The sequence below is a fragment of the Aricia agestis genome, chromosome 3 (genome assembly GCF_905147365.1).
Source record: "Aricia agestis chromosome 3, ilAriAges1.1, whole genome shotgun sequence".
In the NCBI taxonomy this organism is placed as follows: domain Eukaryota; kingdom Metazoa; phylum Arthropoda; class Insecta; order Lepidoptera; family Lycaenidae; genus Aricia; species Aricia agestis.
This window is the reverse complement of record NC_056408.1, coordinates 11,322,857-11,342,749: the sequence shown is the minus strand read 5'-3', so window position 1 is coordinate 11,342,749 and position 19,893 is coordinate 11,322,857. Positions and strand designations below refer to the sequence as shown.

The following is a 19,893-nucleotide window of genomic DNA, read 5'->3' as shown; positions in this document are numbered from 1 at the left end:
TGAAGAGTATATTTAAATATTGTGGCATTTGGCATTCTTTTTAACAATATCATCCCCATTTATTAGTCACTAACTCACAAAGTATACTTACAGCCTTCTAGCAAGCATTTTGTTTGTCCACTAGTAATCTCTATATTTTGTTGACAGAGAGCACTCGGACGAGCGAATAGAACACCTTCCCATCATGTTCCATTTTCAAAAATTTAAATTGATTTCTACCTCCTTGTTTCAGAACGCTCCTAGTAGCGTTATGTATAGCGTACGCGGCGTCGCTGGCGCCGCTGACCGCGCCCGCCGACGACGAGTGTGCGCTCTACCTCACCGGCCCGGGACGATCCTCCGCCTATGACTACAGCCTGAACCTGCTTAAAGGGAATTTGTGAGTACATAATATTATTTCAATTCTGTATTAATAAAGATGTTTTCAGTGCCGTATTCAACTAGAGCGGGGGCTAGGGTTGCCAGGCGTCCGGATAAAGCCGGACACGGTCAGGCTTTTTGGTTGCGTGTCCGGCCAATTTAATAGGTGTCCGGCTTTTGTAGAGCTTTGAATCTATAATTTTACATGAAAATCCTACTAATTTCAGACGTTTTTACATCTAACGAGACTTAATATTTTATCAATCAGATGTTAAATTGATTAAATAAAACAAAAAATTTGTACAGGAACGTATTGCTATACTGTGAATTTAGATTGAATAAAAGTTTCCGGCTTTTTTATACGAATGTCCGGCCAAGCTGTCTATTTTGTCCGGCTTTTCGGCTTAGCGACCTGGCAACCCTAGCGGGGGCTATAGCACATTCGGGCGCGGATAATGAGTATCCTGACTTACTTTTAATACTCAAGTTAAAGATAATACGTTTATTGTCTAAAAAATCTACATATTATGTAGCTTTTTGACTCTCCCCAGGTAGTAGTGGAATGCCACTTAGTCATTTGACTAGACAGTAGACTATATTATGGTTAATCCGGTCTTGTTTTTATTAAGGATCATGTAGTGAACGTCATTACAAATCCCAAGGACGCGAGGAAGGACTTTCAGGACTTGGGGTCTTCAGGCGGGATGTTTTCAATAATACATATTTATAATTTCAAATTACCGTTTGTTTGATATGTTGTTAAGGCATTAGTGTGAATTACCGTTAGTATAATGTTAAGACTTGTTTATGACTCAATCAATCAAACAAAAGACTATTGTAGTTTTAATTGTATCGATGTTTTGGCAAACAGTTTCAATGTCGTCAAGACAAGATATAGGAGCGTGGGATGTAACAGACCGTTTGTTAAAATGTTGCGTCACACTTGACACTCTTCCAATGCTCTTTTTATTTTGTAATTATGTTTTACTTGTGCCCTATATAAAAAAATATTCTGCGGGGTAGTTCACAATTCCTGTTCAAATCGAATTCGGAAACTTACAGCGCGTTTATTGGTCAAAAGTGTCAAAACTTAGCTCAGCGAACGTTTATTGGATGTTGCGCGATGGCGTCTTCGTATTCGAATTTAATTATGCATTGTGAATCATCAATCAACCCTCCAGAAAATTGAATTAGTTACGATCAAATGTATGGATTTTTATTTCAAAACTGTCGGTTGCAAAAATTAACAGTTAAGACGGGATATCCCCTTTAAAAACAAGTCAGCGTTTTACTATTTTTACAGTCAAAAGACTGTTATGCTTAAAAAAGCATCATAATTTTTCCTGTACTGATAATAATTTGTATCGGAAATTACATTTTTGACGTTAACGAATACAGTCATTTGCCCGCTTTCCGCATTTAGCATGACTTCGTAGAAAAAGTATAAGTAATGAATGTTAACTAGCTGTAAGTTGACCCAGCAGCCGGCCCGAAAGCTCCGGATCGGGCGTACGCACCCATAAGCTTATTTTATGATAACTTTAAAGACAACAATGCACTAATTTGATTAGTATTGTAAAGAAATCGCCAGCTTTGAAATCAGTTGTAATTCTTGTAAATCACCCAAATCACCATTTATTTTAAATCCCATAAGAATTTATTACAACAACGCTTACTGTATATATATGTACTTTGGTAATAGCTAACAAGTGTATCACATACTGGTTTCTCATAAACTTATGCGCGGATACTATTTCCTGAAAGATAAGATAGAAAGTGAACGCGGGGGATCAAGTTTAAACGTTACTTTTGCTTTTAGAAGGCAATTTCTACACATTCGTATAGTATATCACTAGGAACGGAACTTTCTACAGGCCCTCCATGTTATTTATATCTTAACTAGACGTTCCGCGCCGCTTCTCCCGTGTAAATAAGTGATTTGGCGGGAACCGTACATTTTCCCGCAAAATTTAGTCCTTTCCCGGGACTCAAAGTATCTCCAAACCAAATTTCAGCTAAATCGGTTCAGCGGTTTGGGCGTAAAGAGGTAACAGACAGACAGACAGACAGACAGACAGACAGACAGACAGACAGACAGACAGACAGACACACTTTCGCATTTATAATATTAGTATGGATATGGAAGTATGGATAGTATGGATGTTACATATCTAATTCATATCACACCGTGATACCACGTGTGACGTGACATTGTCAATGTAGCCCATTACCATGGTTAAACTACTTTGGTTTCACACCTAGTATCTTTAAATGGCTCTATTAAGATTAATAATTATTAACTTTGCAATTATATTATACAGATATAGCCAGCAGCAGAATAAATTCGGAATAATTAAACAGTTTTGAACGTATAGAACTACAGGAATTCGAGCGAAATGTTTAAAATTTATGATAATCGAATTAATATGTTGGAGAAAGTAGCGCCGTTGACTCCATTAAAATAGTCGATCAAAGTTCATTTAATTATAACCTTCCTTTGACAGTCGGTTAGCAGGAAATAAACCACGAAGGTTTGATACGTTATGTTAGTGGTGTGTAATGTGTATGTAAACATCATTCGCAAAAACTGGTTTTGGGACGAAGTTTTTTATCGCGCGTTGCGAAAGGGGGCTAGACGAAAAGTTGTAACGACACAAAAGTGTCACAAAATTTTAATGATGCCGACAAAATGGTATATATATATAATCTTAAAAAATATATGTGCTACCTAATGCTACACATCAAGCGGGGATGATTTTTTTGTCGTGTAGAGTGTTGTTGGATAGGGTTTTTTTTTAAATATTACGAGTATTCAAAGATCATTTCCCGACTCAGGGATCAATTTGTGAAATATAAGTTTTAAAGTGGAAAAAATCGTTAGAGTCCAGTGTCCCTTCTTCCAGCTAAACGGTTGCTTCTAGAATTGTGAAAAAATTCACGGGAGTGGGAAATATGCTGAATTTAGAAGGAAAACTATCAAGGCTAAGAAAACTTCATAAATCATAAGTTATAACTTACTAGTTGATCCCCGAAATCCGTTGCGCCAAAATTCGTTTATCGCGCGGGAACCGTACATTTTTTTCGGGATAAAAGTATCCTATGTCCTTTCCCGGGACTCAAAGTATCTCCATACCAAACTTCAGCGAAATCGGTTCAGCGGTTGGGGCGTGAAGAGGTAACAGACAGACAGACAGACACACTTTCGTATTTATAATATTAGTATGGATAACTTTATAAATAATATTCGATCAACTAAAACAAAATATGTATTCGGCGAAGTATAAAGGAACTTTTCGTTCAAATTCCTTTGAACGTAGTTTACGTAACTGAGATGATGTTGCTACACGTTATAAATGTACATAATTCATTGACCATGCAAAAATTATCAAAATCGGCCAAGTGCGAGTTGGACTCGCGCACGAAGGGTTCCGACTTCCGTACCCATCATAGAGCAAAAATAGGTAAAAATTAATTATTAATTTTATTAAAGTATAAATACAACTGAGTTTTTTAAGAACATTTCAAATGCCTACCTATTGCCATTATTGGTATTGAGCAAAAAAGCAAAAAAATTACGTTTGTTGTATTGGAGCCCCCATTAAACATTTAATTTATTTTGTTTTTAGTAATATTTGTTGTTATAGCGGCAACAGATATACACAATCTGTAAAAAATTCAGAAATCTAACTATAGCGGTTCTTGAGATACAGCCTGGAGACAGACAGATATTACTATTATTTAAAAATAAAATATTCAATACACATTTAAAAGTATCGAAATGCACGTATAATTTTAAGGTAATCTCAATTTAAAAACATTTCATAGAACTGTTTTAAGTTTACAAAAGTTCTTTATTCAAATAGTTTACTTTAACGGTTTTCGACGAGATTAGGTAATACAATGAACAAAAATCAGAAATACATAAAATTTGAATTAAATTGACAGACCAATATGTTGGATTTTCATTGTGTTTCTATTGTTTTTATAAGTCCATATCCATATCCATACTAATATTATAAATGCGAAAGTGTGTCTGTCTGTCTGTCTGTTACCACTTCACGCCCAAACTACTGAACCAATTTTACTGAAATTTGGTATAGATATACTTTGAGCCCCGGGAAAGGACATAGGATACTTTTTATCCCGGGAAAATGTACGGTACCCGCGCGATAAATGATTTTTGTCGCAACGGAGTTGCGGGCGTCATCTAGTATTTTATAAAAGTATATAATAATATTATACAGACAAATATTGTATAACCTCCTTTTTTTGAAGACGCTTAAAAAGCTCGTGGAAAATTCTGTTCATCTATTATTATTATTATAAGAGAAGAAGGTTGGCTCTTCTTCGCAGAGATACCCCAGTCTATATAGCAGATAAGGCCTTGAATAAAATCTTCAAAATGGACAAGCTAAAAAAACGGGCTAAACCAGATTTTATAAAGTCACTAGTTAGATGTTACGAGTATGCGTTGCGTCAAAATCGTGCGTACTATCCCAGCATGAAAACTATCCTGCGAACTGCGTCCTTTCCTGGGATTCAAAGTATCTCCATACCAAATTTCATCGAAATTGGTTAAGCGTAGTCTATGCTAATTCCTTCATCACAAACACTAACAATTATTGTTTCGGAAAACGAGTAGTTTTCTCAAGATTTGGTGATGTCTAAAATCTGTGTTCTCTATAATAATGTATGTGTAAAATATTTATGTAAACAGAGTTATGTGGGTCACGTGGTCACAGGGTCCGTTAGATGAACATTACAAATCAAACAAACTACACAATTCACCTAAACGTTCGATTTCACCGCTACTACAAAGCTATGGTCCAAGCCACGAGGCGAGGCAGAAACGTACTTTTGACATCCATACTTTAATATTATAAATGCGAAACTGTGTCTGTCTAGCTTTCTGTATGTCTATCTGTCTGTCTGTCTGTTACCTCTTAGCGCTCAAACCGCTGAGCCGATTTGAGTAAGGGCACAGGCTACTTTGTTATCCCGGAAAAATGTACGGTTCCCGCGAGATACACTAATTTTGGTGCAACGCAGTGGCGGTCGTCATCTAATGAACCATTCTCGGTATCATCCCGGAGCTTTCAACAAAAATGGCTCTTTTATTCATCCGTTCGGAAGATCAAATGCCACAAACATACACAACTTTTTACAACCCTGTAAATAAAATTAAAAAAAAAACAGCTCAACGGAGAAATGGTAGAGAAAAAAAGAATGCCTATTGCCTAGAATGAACGAATATAGTAAAAGCCTTAAATAATGCCTGAGTTGCACAACATTATGAAGCCTCTTCGAAATTATTAGGCGGATGTTAGGAGAAAGTAAAGCACAGGTATTTTAGGGTGCCTTCACAATCATCTCTAACAAGCGAGAGGATAGCGAGCATCCTCTCACAATTACCTAATACCTTCTGATGAAAGAATCCGATCGGTGAAGTAACCACGTGATTATTAAATAACAAGATTTTATATACTTTTACATTTGGCACTAATTGATAACGGCTGTATAATATTTAAATGAGGTGTTTCACCATACAATCTTCTTGCAATCCGTATGTAAAAACGAAAAATGTACGGTTCCCGCGCGATAAACTAATTTTGGCACAACGGAGTTGCAGGCGTCATCTAGTCACACATAAAATTGAACTACATATTTGGTCTTTAACCGACTTTCAAAAAACGAGGAGGTTATATGTTCGGCTGTGGATATTTTTTTATTTTTTTATTTTAGTTCTGTATAGTTTTTATTCACCACAAAAGCGTCGTTTTGTTTTTTTTTTTTACATTTAATAAAACAGCGCTTTTATATATTTAGTGTTGACAATATTTTTTCTAGTAATAAACATTTCAAATTAGTTATTGTTACACCTTGTCTTTAAGCTTGAGAGTAGAAAATAGGGTCCCGCGCTAGCTAAATACGGCACTGCTTGGCTCTACACAAGTATGTAGAGAAAATATGAAGACATAATATTATGTGGCTCATTTTACTGTTATTGTGGTCATTGTGTGGGGTCCAAGTTTTTATTTACCGATGAATACTTTACGGAATTTTATGGGTTTGTATTAGCATTATTATCTAATAATTAAGATGTATTATGATCTCAACACAATATAAGGTTTCATATTAACTGTTATACTCAGTGTAAACTATAGTTGAAAGTTGTTGCTACAGATTCGCTCTACTACTTTTGTTGTGTTAATACTTACTACACAAGTTGTAAGGAAAAATTTGGCCCAACAACCAAAAGCGAAAGATCTAAGAGTTGATTATTTTATAATATACTGCCTTACTCGCAGTACACTGGCGCAAGGCGCATTGGCGTATTGAAATGCGTTACGCATTAGGCCTGGGTATATGAAACTTTTCAAGGCATGAATCGAACCCGGAGTCACCCAAAATATATAATATAATATTTTGAATTCATCCGTATTGCCTTCTTTTCGCTACACTTCGGAGTCACAGGATCATCTCATTGGCCTTTACGTCTGTGTCAGACGATTTACGGCGTATTGGTCTGTGTAACAGCTCTTTTCATGGCTGTGCAAGCCAATACGTGAACGACATAGACGACCACAGTAACGACAGGAGAAATTAGAGGTGGATGGTACAGAACTTTGATTTTTGTGCTTTTTATCCTTGAGAGCTTGGAACCAGGCATCATCGCAAAGCTTACTACCCTCCATTATCCGTTTGCGCCAATCTGCTCTGTTTTCCGCGAGCCTCTCTCCGTTGCGGTGATCAATTCCGAAAGCCATCATGTCGCGCTTTGCACAATCTTTAAAGCGAAGTAACGGCCATCATCTATCCATACTAATATTATAAATGCGAGTCTGTATGTCTGTCTGTCTGTTACCTCTTCATGCCCAAACCATTGAACTAATTATGCTGGGGATACTTTGGGCCTCGGGAAAGGACATAAGATACTTTTTATCCCCGCAAATGTACGGTTCCCGCGCGAATTTTGGCGCAAAGGAGTTGCGGGCGGCTAATGGGATATACTACTGCAACTCCGCAATATATTGCAATATTTTCCTATTGTTATGAATGCGATGATGCTGATGGTGTAATCTGTCATCTAAACGTGTATTAATGTTGCAGCGGTTACGACGGGCAGCACACTTGTATCACGTACGAGGCGGTCAATCAAGCCTACCTCGAGGCCAGAACCAGAATTCGTAAGTATCTACAGACTACATTTAGGTGAAATATCTAATATTTTAATATTAAGGGAGCTATCACATTTTTTTACACGATTTTCAGGTACCATTTTAAAGAATTAGGTACTGCAAGGATATTTTGGTTTCAAATGAAAGATATATTCATCTCCACGTCTATACTATAAAAATTTTACAGCCGCATACAAAATTTTCACATAAATACGTTTTAACCATCACAATAATCGTAAAATATTAAAAAAATGGGGTTTGATTAGGTACCATTATAGCTAAATACACTGAACTAAGGAAAATAAATATACAAAAAAATTGTTGCTTATTTAGTCCCCTATACGCTAAATATTTTATATAAAAATAAATAACATTTCCATTTATAAGAAAAATAAGAAACGCTCTCAACTTTCTTCATACATTTTCGCCCTATCAAGAAAGCGGCGAGCGTCGTAACCGCCACTGTACAAGGCGCGCTGATATTGAACGTTATTTTAATGTACTTAAGGTCGATATTCGTACTGACCTGCTAATTTTTGACAAAATTTTTGTGATAGCGTCCTTAAACTTGATAATGGATTACAGTTAAAAATAAAAAATAGTTAAAGGTACAAGTTGGAAGTCGGCTACACGAAGCGGCAGCAGACGACATGTCGTCGCGACACTACGGTTGGTTTCTATGTATTTCTATGAATGGCAATGTGTCGCGACGGCACGTCGTCTGCAGTTGTTGCGTGTCGCCAGGTGCGGTCCGAAGGGGGGGTCACAGGGGACATGACCCCCCCTCCCCCCCAATATCTAAGATAAAATTAAAAAATCTCTAAATCTTGCTAAATAATAAAAGGAAATTTCTTGCTATCCCCTAACGACCACTTCGTCCGCCTTAGACAGCTGCTGTGAACCCAGAACCGTCCGAGGGCGCAGATAAAAAAAATAGTGTAGTGACTACAGAGTGACCCCCCCCAAAATTTCAGACTGCGACCGCGCCTGCGTGTCGCTTGGTTCCAACTTGTACCTTAAATCTTTGTACATTGGTTTATAGGCAGATACAGCCTAGGTGTTAGATTATTTGGTCAGGTTATGTCAACTAAATTGATTATCGTGATCTGTTAGCTGGGTTTGACATAGCCCGACCAAATCAGGAAGGTCCGCCGACCTATAAATCAATTTCTCTGATATTAGGTACAATACTTGAGGGATGATCAAGATGGCTTCGAACTTAATTTAGCAATTCTTAATTATACTGTTTTACTATAGTAGCAGCTGTTAAGTTTATAATAAATGCAAAGACATAATGAAAATAATGTCTTACATAATTTAAAACATTAATGTTGTCATAATAATAATTAATCTTAAGCATGCTTAAATTGCCTCCTATTTGACCTAGTAACATTTATTGCCAAACTTGCTGGCATTTTAGTTGTCCTTACAATAACTGACTTATATTTTGAGCTTAAATCTTAGTATCTCTCGAATGTTATAAGAGTAAAGGAGTAGAGAGTGCTCTTGTGAACTGCGCACACCCATGGGCACTATAAATAACTCCTGCGTAACTGCGTTTCATTGAAACCGGTGGCCGGTTTCGTTACCGAAACCTGTGTGGGAGCTTCTATTACATTTTGAACTTAAAGCATAGTGGCATACTTCCGTTCCATAGTGTGTATCATAGCTATAATTCATCTACTATTTTATTTGACGACCTCTGTGGCTCAGTGGTGAGCGCATCGGTAGCTCAAGCCGGGGGTCGCGGGTTCGAATCCCGCCGACGGAACAAAAAGTTTTCAATGTTCCCGGGTCTGGATGTGTATTAAATATGTGTATGATATAATAAAAATCTTAAATATATGTATAGTATAAAAGTATTAAATATATTTCCGTTGTCTGGTACCTGTAACACAAGTCCTTTAGGTACTTAGCACGGGGCCAGACTGACGTGGTGTGAAGCGTCCATAGATATTATTATATTATTATATTATTATTATCTATTATTCTTAGCGATTAGCATATTTTATAAAACACGTTTGGTGTTAGATTTTGGAGTTAGCAGTAAAACTCGGGTGAATGAGCTTTACTTAACAGTTCGTTTTACATCGACAACGAATGTATGAGTCACAAGACAAAGACGCACGTGATCGTATTCCCGTATTTGTACCATCAGAGAAGTTGATTCATAGGCAGATGGCAGATCTACGTAATTTTGTCGCGTTATGTATCAGACAGATTACAGGCTCTACCATTAAAAGTTAATATACCTAGCGGAATAGAGCAACAATCTCGAGCTGTCAAACGAAACCGAAATTGGTTTTCATCTGTGTGAAAAATATGTGTACGTAGGTATACACTTAATACACAAGCATGTGATTGAACATGAATTCTATGAGATTAAATTGTCAACGTGCGGCACGTGCCGACTGGACGTCAAAAAAGAGTGCTGCTGTCATGTATCACACGTCTCTTTTTACCACGCAGTGTTACTGATAGTGACATCTCGCTTGCTCAGGCCTTTGTTTCTCTATTCCGCTAGGTATATTAACTTTATGGGCTCTACTTCGAATTGACAGAATCCGACCAATTGACGTAGGTCCGCCAACTGCCTAATGAATCAATTTCTTCTATTGTACTTATGGTTTAAGAAATACAATTTCATGATGCAATAGGTACTTGTATGTTAGAAGATTACAGTCCTACCTAATATTATTAAGTAGTCAAAGCATAAGAATATTAATATGCATACTGGTGGTAGCCTGGTAGGTCTCTTTTTATTTTAATAAAATTGAGCGTTGACTTGTTATCAGAACTGTTGAAACTTTGAAAGTTTAAAGTTTAATAATGATGACTAAATTCTAAGAAACAAAATATCATATGATTAACCGTATTCATTAATGAATTTAAATTTGTTACCAGTTGTATCGCAGCCGAAGGGCGACTGGGGCCCTGAGGACTTCGCATCTGTCGGCGAACTTATCCTGGACATATCTATCAACTTGGCTAGAACGTAAGTAACCATTCATTTTAATAGACTATAGCCCTTCATATAAATAAATAAAATAAAATGTCTTTATTTCAGGCATAAATGTACCCATACAGATTATATAAAATATTATGTAAAATTAAAATAAAATAATGTTGACACTGTAAAGGGGTGTCCAGTCATAAAATCATTTCTTGTTTTGGTTCATGTGAACAGAGATCCACCGCACGTACATAAAATTATCGTAGTAGTCGTCAGAGATAGCCGCGAGTATCCTATTGCCAGAGCTGCGCAGTCTGTGCCAAAATGCAGCCACCCGAGATCTAATGATAGCAAAAAAGTCAGGGACTCCCGCCTCCGCAAATATACTCGAAGCACTGCATGTGTAGGGAGGCAGATTGACTCGTCGGATTGACCACAGATGAACCTGATCGGAGATGTACACACACATAAATGCACATAACGAGTCCGGTCAGGTTAGCCTGCGATCTGTCCGACAGCATCCATCGGCTTTCGTGTCTTTGGGCCTTAAGACGGGAGATTTACTAAATATGAGTCATGACACCAAGTAGGCCGCTACGCAGGAAAAGCAAAAAATAAATATTAAGCAACATAAAAGCTGTTTTTTGAAAAAACTAGCGAAATAATACCTCAGTTTCTTATTCTAGCTATTCCGTGCTAAACTAGTACGATAAATTGTAAGCATTACTACCGTGTTACCGACACAATTATATAATAATACATCTAATATTAAAATGTTCGATACATTATATTTTAATACCTGTAGAATAAAATACAATTCAAAAATTAACCCACATCCGTCGAACAAGGCTAACTCGTCTCTACATCGAATGTTACATTTCTATCTAGTACTATGCCGGCTAACAAAACGCCTTTTCAATGTCATGATCCGGTCACGAAATAATCCGAAGTGGCTTTCGATTGATTAAATAATAGTAATTAATAAATGTCGAATTTTAACCTTCTGAAAGCACTCAATAGAGAAACTAGTACAATAGTAACACGAGGTAGGCACTCTATCAAAATGAATTTGAGAGTATTCAGTATCAATGCGAGTCGCGCGCATTTTTTTGGCTTGTTTACTTCATATCACAGTCTTAATTCAATAAGTGTGGTGCGAAGGTACAAATAAATTGAATTACATTCAAATTTATTCTCAGCACGTAGATTGTAGACATTTTGCAAAAGAAGGAGTTCCGACTCTTTCGAAATTCAAATACAAATGCGAACAACTTCGATCTGTTAGAAATAGATAAGTAATATTATAAGTGTAAACTCTAAACTAGGGCAAAACACTGAAAAAGATATATAAGTAATGGAACAATGCACTAAGATCGTCCCAGTTATGTCAATCACTCTAATGATGTTTCGTATGCCTTTGCGATGATACGTAACGATAAAAGTTAAGCTAACAAAGAACATTACAAATTACTCTTATGATACACTTATTAGCTTACAAATATGGCCTACTTAGCGTACGATTACGTCGGTTTAGTGTAGCCTTCAGCCACTTTTATATTAATAGTTCTATGAATAGAAACGACCAAGTTGAAAACGTCTTCCTTAAAAGTCGATATTTCGGTTGAATATTTTTTATGATTGATAAGTACTTTTATATTGTAAATTGATCACGCGGTGAACTTCGTATAACTTCCCTTTTTCATGGATTTCAACGAATGTTTCAAGACCAAAATTAGCCAAATCGATTCAGCCATTCTCTACTTTTAGCGAAACTAACAAATTTTATTTTTTTTATTTAAATAGGTAGGTGATGTATTTATTTATTCGACTCGCCAACAGCAAAACACAGAAATACATTTAAATATACTTACTTAAACTAAAACATGCACTTTTGTGTAAGCCAATTATAGGCGTGTACAGCATTCATTAAGGAGAGTAGATATTATTTCTTAAATCTAATAATGATTACAAAGTAGTTTTAATTTTCGAAAACAGAAGTTTTAGTATTATATTTGATTAATTTGCTTCTTAAACTCTTACAGGAATCATTAAAAATATCTAGGTCCCATACAGATGTGCAAGCTAGGTTGTAGTCAGTACAGGGCCTCTATCATGAGCTCTTAAAGCCAGCCAGAATACTGACTGGCTCGCATTTTGGTACCATGACCTCTATTTTCCAGCCAGTCAGTGGTCACGTGACACAAAACTCACTTCTCCATTGTTAACTGAGTAATAATTTCGTATCATTTGGTATCATGACAACACTTCTGACATAAGCTCGCTTGCTTTTACGTCAAATACAGCAATTCAATAAACACCAACCAACGAGTAGCTTTTACTGAATAGTTTACATTTTAGTAATTTTATTTATCAATATTACATACTTTTTAGTCTTAAATTATATTGCTATTTAGTTGGTTAGTTACTTAATAAGTTATATTTTAGTCTGTAGCATATATTTTAGTGAAAATAATTCGTTATTAAAACCAAAAAACTTAACATTCGAAGTGTCCAAATTTTTGGAAAACGATTAAGTATTCTCAAGTTAATCACGAACTGATACATAAGTAAAGACGTAGAGACCTTAGTAATCCATTTAGTGTTAGTGAGGTTTCAGAATAATAACATAAGTGAGGTGTAGTATACCTATATGTCTAGTCAACAATAAGGTTTGCATTTGTGCGATGAGCTAAGACTGCATTGATTTAGTACACAAGAAACACATACAAGGTATAAGGAACACAAGTGTTGTGTATAATTACTGTAAAACAAGTATGAATTTTCACCAAAAACCTACAGGTACAATCTTATAGTTGCATTGTAGGTTTTTGTGTTATTTCACAAACTATTTCCTTGTAAACCTGAAGTATTTTGGTATATGCATGATAAACACTGCACCAAAGAGGTAAATAATTCAATATTACTTACTTTTAACAAGAATTTTCAGAACACAACCTTTTAACCTTTAGATGTATGTATAACATGCTCCGGATAAACATTGACACACCTAAACTACTAGAAAAGTTAAATAATTGATATGATATTATCAATCCCAATTAGAAACCCAATTAGCTAAATTCTCATATGAGCACTTTTTCATTTATAACTTCTTCTCTTGACGACAATATGGTATTATATGATGGGAATAGTGTAAATCACTAAATTTTACTCAAAAACAAAAACCTACATTATAGTACTTTTCCAAAAAAGACTTACTTAATAAGAATTGCATAACAAACATATGGAACTTATTGTTCATAAAACATAATATTATCATAGGAACATATATTATTATGTATTACCAAAAATACTTTTGTACTTACCTCAATAATAATAATAAGTATTAGTTTTATATTAAATTAAAACTTACTATGTACTTCTTAGGAACCTATCTTAGGAGCATTTCGTACAATCTTTTGATTGCAGTAGGTCTTTGTGTTATTTCACAAACTATTTCCTTGTAAACCATGCATGATAAACGCTGCACCAAAGAGGTAAATTCAAAGGTATTACTTTCTCAATAACAAGAATTTTGAGAACACAACCTTTGAAACTTTAGATTCAAGTATATTCACGAATAAATATTGACACACACACATACACCTAAACTACTAGAAAAGTTAAATCATTGATAATATAAAATCCAAATTAGCTAAATTCTCATATGCACTTTTTCATTTATAACTTCTCTTGACTACAATATGATATAATATACAATGGGAATAGTCACTAAAACTCAAAAATATAATCCTACATTACTTATAGTACTTTTTCCAAAAAGACATAACAAAAATTGCATAACAAACATACTTATTGTTCATAAAACATAATATTTTCATTGGAACTTATATTATTATTACCAAAAATTCTTTTGTACCTCAATAATAATAATATTAGTTTTATATTACTTATTACATTAAAATTTAAAATACATGAGGACTTTAGTAAGTCCTCATGTATTATACATTTTAAAAAGATGTGGTCGTTTTAGGGACCTATCAGACAGAGTGGTCACGCGTTGAAGCATTTGCGTTGGAGCAGTCAGTGTGTGACTGAGGAGCAATTCTAACACATTCAGAACTCCTCCTGTGTGAGTATATAGAGATACTCACACGGGAGGCATTCTACAACATAATACAACACAAAGAACACAAAACCCTTGACCGCTCTCTGTCTGAGATATCCCAGGCAATTTCCCATAGTTGCAACTTGCAATGCAGTTTCTAATTGTTATTGGTTTGCCAGATTTGCAGATTTCCGCTGTATAAATATTTTTAGAAGTATAATATAAAAGAGATTTAACACTTGCCTATCTGATACTAGGTTGATAATAAGGTGTAAGACAAATGTAGTACCTATTGATGAAAGCTGTGTATGAATATGTATCTAAGGTAGGTATATTTAAGTGAGAAAATAAATGAAAAAACATTTAAAAACGAGTATTTATTAAATTTCTTTTAATTAAAGCTTTTGAGTGAATATATATTATCTTCCTAGGACTTCGTCATCATTACACTTGCTATTCTTTATTATAAAATGTAGTACTTATAGTATCTCAGTGTTAGCAATCATCCTTTATCCTGAAAAATATTTGGTTCAGCGTACACAGTACTAATAATGTAAAATGCCTTACAAGGCACAAAAAGGGGATTATTAAACTTATAAATTGCCTGTTTATGTTACAATAATACCTATTTGAAAGCTCAAAAAAACGTAGGTGTTCAAGAATGAGTTCAAGTTCAACAAACTATGTTCAACTCATGACATCAACTCTGTTGTAATGCATGTAATTGTAATCCACAAGTTTGATGCATTTCTAAGACTTTTTCATGGTAGATTATTTAGCGTAGGTATCAAGTAGGTATAGGATATAATAAACTTATCAATTTCTTGCATAAAACATAATCTCTATAAACTTAATAACAATATCCAATTATCTTTTTTTTTTTGTCTCCTTCTTCTTCTCTTTTTTAATTGCCGACTCAGTTAGTTGCCAATGTCAGAGAATTCTTTCTCCTCTAGATCGCCATGCTTGTGATAATATAAACATGAAGGAGTGTTATTTTCTCAGTGTTTTCATAAAGGGCTTATAAAATACCAAAAGATATAAATAAAACCATTTACACATTTATAATAATTACCTTTAAATACAATAAATCGGTGCAAAAGTAACTATTCCTACATTGACCACGTTTTATATTAGAAAATAGTATATTTTATAATAAAAAATATTAATCTTTTTTTAAACTATATTTTCATCTTGATTTACAATTTTTCCGTTAGTCGTTATGGCTAAGCCATTTCAATTCCTAAAAAAAAAAACAATTCCGTTAGTCAAATTTGACGTTCGTGTTTGACATTTCTTAATCCAGTTCAGAGACAAATATTACAGGTTAAAACCATTGAGAAGTAAAAGTGCACATGATACGGAAACATAACCATTCACTTTACAACTGTTTACATACCTGCACGGATTAGCTCAGGTTTTGACAAAGTTAATGATAGGGGGGCTGCCCCTCTATCATGAGCTCTTAAAGCCAGCCAGAATACTGACTGGCTCGCATTTTGGTACCATGACCTCTATTTTCCAGCCAGTCAGTGGTCACGTGACACAAAACTCACTTCTCCATTGTTAACTGAGTAATAATTTCGAATCATGACAACACTTCTGACATAAGCTCGCTTGCTTTTACGTCAAATACAGCAATTCAATAAACACCAACCAACGAGTAGCTTTTACTGAATAGTTTACATTTTAGTAATTTTATTTATTAATATTACATACTTTTTAGTCTTAAATTATATTGCTATTTAGTTGGTTAGTTACTTAATAAGTTATATTTTAGTCTATAGCATATATTTTAGTGAAAATAATTCGTTATTAAAACCAAAAAACTAAACATTCGAAGTGTCCAAATTTTTGGAAAACGATTAAGTAGGTATTCTCAAGTTAATCACGAAGTGATACATAAGAAACGTAGAGACCTTAGTAATCCATTTAGTGTTAGTGAGGTTTCAGAATAATAACATAAGTGAGGTGTAGTATACCTATATGTCTAGTCAACAATAAGGTTTGCATTTGTGCGATGAGCTAAGACTGCATTGATTTAGTACACAAGAAACACATACAAGGTATAAGGAACACAAGTGTTGTGTATAATTACTTACTGTAAAACAAGTATGAATTTTCACCAAAAACCTACAGGTACAATCTTATAGTTGCATTGTAGGTTTTTGTGTTATTTCACAAACTATTTCCTTGTAAATCTGAAGTATTATTGGTATATGCATGATAAACACTGCACCAAAGAGGTAAATTCAATATTACTTACTTTTAACAAGAATTTTCAGAACACAACCTTTTAAACTTTAGATGTATGTATAACATGCTCCGGATAAACATTGACACACCTAAACTTCTAGAAAAGTTAAATAATTGATAATATCATAGAATCCCAATTAGCTAAATTCTCATATGAGCACTTTTTCATTTAAGTATAACTTCTTCTCTTGACTACAATATGGTATTATATGATGGGAATAGTGTAAATCACTAAATTTTACTCAAAAACAAAAACCTACATTATAGTACTTTTCCAAAAAAGACTTACTTAATAAGAATTGCATAACAAACATATGGAACTTATTGTTCATAAAACATAATATTATCATAGGAACATATATTATTATGTATTACCAAAAATACTTTTGTACTTACCTCAATAATAATAATAAGTATTAGTTTTATATTAAATTAAAACTTAAAATACATGAGGACTTACTATGTACTTCTTAGGAACCTATCTTAGGAGCATTTCGTACAATCTTTTGATTGCAGTAGGTCTTTGTGTTATTTCACAAACTATTTCCTTGTAAACCATGCATGATAAACGCTGCACCAAAGAGGTAAATTCAAAGGTATTACTTTCTCAATAACAAGAATTTTGAGAACACAACCTTTGAAACTTTAGATTCATGTATATTCACGAATAAATATTGACACACACACATACACCTAAACTACTAGAAAAGTTAAATCATTGATAATATAAAATCCAAATTAGCTAAATTCTCATATGCACTTTTTCATTTATAACTTCTCTTGACTACAATATGATATAATATATAATGGGAATAGTCACTAAAACTCAAAAATATAATCCTACATTACTTATAGTACTTTTTCCAAAAAGACATAACAAAAATTGCAAAACAAACATACTTATTGTTCATAAAACATAATATTTTCATTGGAACTTATATTATTATTACCAAAAATTCTTTTGTACCTCAATAATAATAATATTAGTTTTATATTATTACATTAAAATTTAAAATACATTTTAAATTTTAATGTAATAAGCACTTTAGTAAGTCCTCATGTATTATACATTTTAAAAAGATGTGGTCGTTTTAGGGACCTATCAGACAGAGTGGTCACGCGTTGAAGCATTTGCGTTGGAGCAGTCAGTGTGTGACTGAGGAGCAATTCTGACACATTCAGAACTCCTCCTGTGTGAGTATATAGAGATACTCACACGGGAGGCATTCTACAACATAATACAACACAAAGAACACAAAACCCTTGACCGCTCTCTGTCTGAGATATCCCAGGCAATTTCCCATAGTTGCAACTTGCAATGCAGTTTCTAATTGTTATTGGTTTGCCAAATAAAAGTCTGAAATTATAATATTGTTTTTATCTTTCATCAAAAGTTGGTATTTGAACTCCTTTAATAATAATAAATTAATATTTACACAAGGGATATTTGATTCATCTTCTTTGATTTTAAGTGACAAGACCTTGTTTAAGATTTCCGCTGTATAAATATTTTTATAAGTATAATATAAAAGAGATTTAACACTTGCCTATCTGATACTAGGTTGATAATAAGGTTTAAGACAAATGTAGTACCTATTGATGAAAGCTGTGTATGAATATGTATCTAAGGTAGGTATATTTAAGTGAGAAAATAAATAAAAAAACATTTAAAAACGAGTATTTATTAAATTTCTTTTAATTAAAGCTTTTGAGTGAATATATATTATCTTCCTAGGACTTCGTCATCATTACACTTGCAATTCTTTATTATAAAATGTAGTACTTATAGTATCTCAGTGTTAGCAATCATCCTTTATCCTGAAAAATATTTGGTTCAGCGTACACAGTACTAATAATGTAAAATGCCTTACAAGGCACGAAAAGGGGATTATTAAACTTATAAATTGCCTGTTTATGTTACAATAATACCTATTTGAAAGCTCAAAAAAACGTAGGTGTTCAAGAATGAGTTCAAGTTCAACAAACTATGTTCAACTCATGACATCAACTCTGTTGTAATGCATGTAATTGTAATCCACAAGTTTGATGCATTTCTAAGACTTTTTCATGGTAGATTATTTAGCGTAGGTATCAAATAGGTATAGGATATAATAAACTTATCAATTTCTTGCTTAAAACATAATCTCTATAAACTTAATAACAATATCTAATTATCTTTTTTTTTTGTCTCCTTCTTCTTCTCTTTTTTAATTGCCGACTCAGTTAGTTGCCAATGTCAGAGAATTCTTTCTCCTCTAGATCGCCATGCTTGTGATAATATAAACATGAAGGAGTGTTATTTTCTCAGTGTTTTCATAAAGGGCTTATAAAATACCAAAAAATATAAATAAAACCATTTACACATTTATAATAATTACCTTTAAATACAATAAATCGGTGCAAAAGTAACTATTCCTACATTGACCACGTTATATATTAGAAAATAGTATATTTTATAATAAAAAATATCAATCTTTTTTTAAACTATATTTTCATCTTGATTTACAATTTTTCCGTTAGTCGTTATGGCTAAGCCATTTCAATTCCTAAAAAAAAAACAATTCCGTTAGTCAAATTTGACGTTCGTGTTTGACATTTCTTAATCCAGTTCAGAGACAAATATTACAGGTTAAAACCATTCAGAAGTAAAAGTGCAAATGATACCGAAACAGAACCACTCACTTTACAACTGTTTACATACCTGCACGGATTAGCTCAGGTTTTGACAAAGTTAATGATAGGGGTCCAGATATTAGATAAGGGAGATTATTTTTCCGACCAATAGAATTGCACCATTCGACGTCACGTGGTACAACCTACATGGTATTATACTGATAATTTTTTGAAAATTTTCTCTGGTAGTTGCTATATATAAAAAACAAATTCTAATTCTATTGGTCGACATTTGGGACGGAAAAATAATCCCCCGAATACCACACGAGCTTCAAAATTATCTGGCATTTCCCTCAAGGTTCCCTGCAAACAAATAAAGTCGTCAAGTTTTTCAGGAAAAATCACTCGCGCTTCGCGCTCGTGATTTTTTAACCTGAAAAACTTGACTCCTTCATTTGTTTGCAACG

At 33.9% G+C, this 19,893-nt stretch overlaps 1 protein-coding gene across 1 annotated transcript in view; it reads left to right on the top strand.

Moving 5' to 3' along the window:
- The first annotated feature begins 238 nt into the window (after positions 1 to 238).
- The window catches only part of LOC121740478 (peroxidasin homolog), a 33,149-nt gene continuing 13,494 nt past the window's right edge, over positions 239 to 19,893 (top strand). Inside the window, exons 1-3 of the mRNA XM_042133175.1 lie at positions 239 to 379; positions 7,471 to 7,547; positions 10,443 to 10,533. The gene's annotated coding sequence lies outside the window, so the exon portion shown is untranslated. The remainder of the gene's footprint in view (positions 380 to 7,470; positions 7,548 to 10,442; positions 10,534 to 19,893) is intronic.